This window comes from Myodes glareolus, chromosome 11 (genome assembly GCF_982192425.1).
Source record: "Myodes glareolus chromosome 11, mMyoGla1.1, whole genome shotgun sequence".
NCBI classification, from domain to species: domain Eukaryota; kingdom Metazoa; phylum Chordata; class Mammalia; order Rodentia; family Cricetidae; genus Myodes; species Myodes glareolus.
This window is the reverse complement of record NC_142036.1, coordinates 6,603,876-6,608,359: the sequence shown is the minus strand read 5'-3', so window position 1 is coordinate 6,608,359 and position 4,484 is coordinate 6,603,876. Positions and strand designations below refer to the sequence as shown.

The 4,484-nt window shown below is 38.5% G+C and overlaps 1 pseudogene; it reads left to right on the top strand.

Moving 5' to 3' along the window:
* Nucleotides 1–3,545: 3,545 nt before the first annotated feature.
* On the top strand, nucleotides 3,546–3,999 carry LOC148120321 (Ig heavy chain V region 3 pseudogene; annotated as a pseudogene).
* The last annotated feature ends 485 nt before the right edge of the window (nucleotides 4,000–4,484 follow it).

The following is a 4,484-nucleotide window of genomic DNA, read 5'->3' as shown; positions in this document are numbered from 1 at the left end:
CAGATAGACCTCTCAACACCTAAAGAAAGGAGTGGGTTTTGTGGAGATGTGGAAAACGGCTATGCACAGCTCACCATTCTTCCTTGAATCATCTACTCAACATCACCTGAGGACACTGAAGACAGACGTCAGAGTCATAGTTTGGGCACTGTGTGAGCTCATATATAAACTTGTATTAGCCGATTCTTCAAACCAGCAGGTGGCACTGTAGGTCCATCCACCAATGCCTGAGAAATAAAAGACAGCAGAAACTGATAAGGAAGTTGTGCACTGACTGATTTCCTCTGTGGATTCCATTGCCAACATTATTATATTCAGAGACTGTAGAGTAGTTGAAATGTGAGATCCCTGTGGTGCTACAATACTTGAGAGCTTCTTTGTTTAATACAATCAATACGTGACGTCAAATTGTAAAATATGAGCTAAATTGAAATTAGTCTATTGCCACTGGATAGGAAACTAGGTCATGAACCACTCATTATTATAGGTTAAGAGTATTTGGGCCTCAGGATCATGGGAAATATTTTGGGGAAAATTGTCCCCAAACACACAGATGATATCTCAGGCGTATTCAAAGTTCTGCAGACCACTGGTAATGAATGGACGACAGCAGTGTCCAGTGTTCTATGCTAGTGTCTGTTGGGGGCAGGATGGTCAATGCATCTTCACAGCATCACTGTTATGGTGGACTCTGAGGAGAACCAGATGGCCCATCAACCATTTACATGTGGGTCACATTAACAAACATGGATGTGACATTGTTCTCAGCGTGATGGCAGAGCTCTGTCTGCAAAGGTGCAATAATGGAACACGGAATGCATTTCCCCAGACAGGTTTAGGACTTGAAACTCACCATCCCAGTGACTAACACAGAGAACCTTTATTTTTCTCTGTCCAACAGATTCCTGCTTTGATTGAAGGAAAGCTGTTTTTCATGTGTAAATTTCAGAAATTATGTTTTTAAACACATTTATGTTCATCTACCCCACAGTGACACATTAATATTCTCTTGTTCACTATCCCTGAGCACACAGGTTCTTAGCATGAACTGCTGGTAGATCATACTCTACCTACAGGTAAGTATGTTCCCAGAACCGGGTTTGGTGTGAAGCCACAGTATGGGGTTACAAAGGCATTCTTTCCAAATTGTCTACTCTTATATTCACATACAGCAACCTGTGGCTGAACCTAGGAATCCTGGAGGCACATTAAATGTGTCCTACAAGGATATTTACTCATATCTTCCCCACTGGGTATTGTAGAACACTGAACATGGGATTGAAAGGATTAGGTGGAAACTCCTAAGCATTATGAGAACAGCACATGGACAGAAGCTTGAGGACAGAGCTCCTCTGGATGTAGACACAATGCCTGATACTTCCTACATGGAGCTCAGAAGCCTGATATGAGTAGTCTGCCATCTATTACTGTGTAAGTAAGACACAGTGTCATGACCACAGCTGAGCTGTTTCAGAAACTCTGAAGGAGCAGGAGACTGTCTTGGGATGAGAGAACAGGAAAGGGTAACTTAAAGACTTGCTCAAAACTTGTGATTAAGTATTGATGAAATAAATATTTGACAAAAATTAATACTTATTGTGTAAAGAAATTCCTAATCACCATGCATGCAAAAATCAGTTTTTAATTTGTAAAGTTGACCCACATATCCCCCTGCTATTGTCAGTGTCAACACCTGTGTCTGCCATAATTGGGTCAACACTGAAACAGAAATGTTTGATCACATATTAAATAAATGTCTAACTCCTAGGACATTACCAATATTGCTGTTGGGATATTAAAAGTACTGATTGATCAATACAATCCATATTTATGTGTTTTGAGAAATAGATTCAGGGTTTAAGACATCAATAATCTCACAGAGTACCAGGCCTTGCAGTCCTCTCTATCAGCCTCCAGGTAAGAGGTACCAACTAGTGGTTCCTGTTACACGCTGAATAACCATTTGCTAAATCGAATTGTGACCTGTTCCATAGTAAAGACTTCATCCCAGGTGAACTTGTTCAAAAACTCATGACTAGGAATGATATAGCCCAAGTAGACTCTAGTTGTATTACTAATGGTCATGTTGTCTAACTGCCTATAAATATATATGTTTATATATAATAGATTAGTGCTGCTTTCAGTCTTAATCATGGAAGCATCTGTATGCAGTGTGCAATGATCTTTGTACACATTCATGACTGGTCAAATTGATGAGAATGAATGACTGAGTGAGTACTCAGCCACTGTGAATCCTCTTTGTCAACCTCCTCCCTTCCTAGAACACAGGTAGAGGAAGGACACCCCATGGATCTCTGTAAGCTAAAATGATGTTAGGATTGGAAGAATGCATAAGAAGTTAGAATCACTTTTTTTTAGAAATATGGCCACTTGGCAGTTACTCATGACCTAGTAGATAACATGCACCATATCCATATAGACAGCTTTTATTAGACATACTGAATTATTCATTAATAAAACAAAAGAGATCAATATGTTAGAAGAAAGACCTTTTTTGGGAGATCTTAAGGAGAGCAAGAGCCATATAGTGGCTGAGAATATGATCAAGATATATTGCATTCATAAATGAAAAGTTCAAGGGATGAACAAAATCCTTTGAAATAGCAATATTCCATATGTTTAGAATTTTCATATAGGTGTATAATTTACACTGTACATATTTAACCTATAAAGTCATTCTAGCATTTTCTCCCCCCCACATCTATTTGCCACTTTTATTTCATTGGACATTTTCAGTTCTATGGCCTTACATATGTGCATTGACAATTATTTCTAACTATATGATATCTAAGGACTACAAATTAAACTCAGAAAATATCTGTTTCTGAGAGGGTCTTAGATTACTTAATAATGTCATCACCAATTGCATTCATTTTACTCAAAGTGATATAAGTTCCTTATACATTACTGATGAATAGACCATGTTTTAAGCATATATATCATGTTTTCTTTATACAGTCATTTGTTCAAAGACATATAGTTTGTGTCTATAATTTATCTACTGTAGACAGTGCTGCAATAACATTTGTGTACAAAAATTTCTGAGACATTTTCACTTTTAATCATTTGTGTAGGTGTTTTAGAATGCAATCTTCTGGAAAAACACTTGCCAATGTAATGTATATTAACAAAGACAAGAAGTTCTCTTAATTTATGATTTTTGAAATCCTTTTCACAACTACTAACTGTAAATCTTTTGTCACAAGAGGAACAGCTGTCTATAGCTCAAGTCACATTGTAAACTGTGAGCTTATGTCTGGATGTTACATCCACAGGTCTACACAAGGCTTGGGGATATAGTATTTGCTTCATTTATGCAGACAGGATTAGAACTGGACTTCGGCATCCTCCTGCCTGACCCAAGGTACCCTACCTCTTTCATCCAAAGCTGTACTAGGACCTTATCTAAGAGGTACACTGTTCATGAATATACAAATCACATGGAAAATATAGAGATGTCCACTCCCCAGAACAACATATGATCAGTGCCCTCTCCACAGTCACAGAGCACACAGGTCCTTACCATGGAGTGGAGCTCAATCACTCTCTTCCTCATGTCACTAACTACAGGTAAGGGGCATTCCAGTTCCAAATCTGAAGAGGAAACAGGGACTGAGGTGACAAAGAAACACAAACTGTTTTTTCTCTACAGGTGTCCACTCCCAGGTACAGCTGCAGCAGTCTGGGCCTGAGCTTGTGAGGCCTGGGACCTCAGTTAAATTGTCCTGCAGGACCTCTGACAATATCGTTAATTACTATATTTACTGGGTGAAGCAGAGTCCTGGTCAGGGCCTAGAGTGGACTGGAGATATTGATCCTGAAGATGGTAATACTGAATACAATCAGAAGCTCCAGGGAAAAGCCACACTGACTGCAGACAAATCCTCCAACACAGCCTACATGGAGCTCAGAAGCCTGACATCTGAAGACTCTGCGGTCTATTACTGTGCGAGACACCGTGTTGCAACCACATCCTGAGTGTGTCAGAAACCTTGGAGGAGCAGGAAGTTGTCCTGGGACTGAGATGACAGAGACGACTAGCCTGAAGATTTACACAGAAATAATCTTCTGAGTGTCTGTTTTTCTGCCTCCTTCTCTATAAATAAAATGATACTAATTGATCTCCATTTACATGTTTCTCTGTAATAAAACCCTAAGGAAGGGAAAATTGTGTTAATGCGCAGTGACAGAATTATCTCTGGATTCAAAGAGACTTGAAATTTTTGGAGTAGCTTTGAATAATGTATTATATGAATTTTATCAGTAAAGTTTACCTAAAAAGTATATTACCAATCCAGAACTCCTCACACATTTTTAAGTAGCATGAATGTGCGTTTTTTAATTCTACCTCTGTTGTGTAGCAGAATTTCAGTTTCTCAGAAAAGAAGATTTATTTACATCATAATGTACTACCACATAAGTGTAAATCTTATAAGCTGACAAAATATGATTAAATTACATTT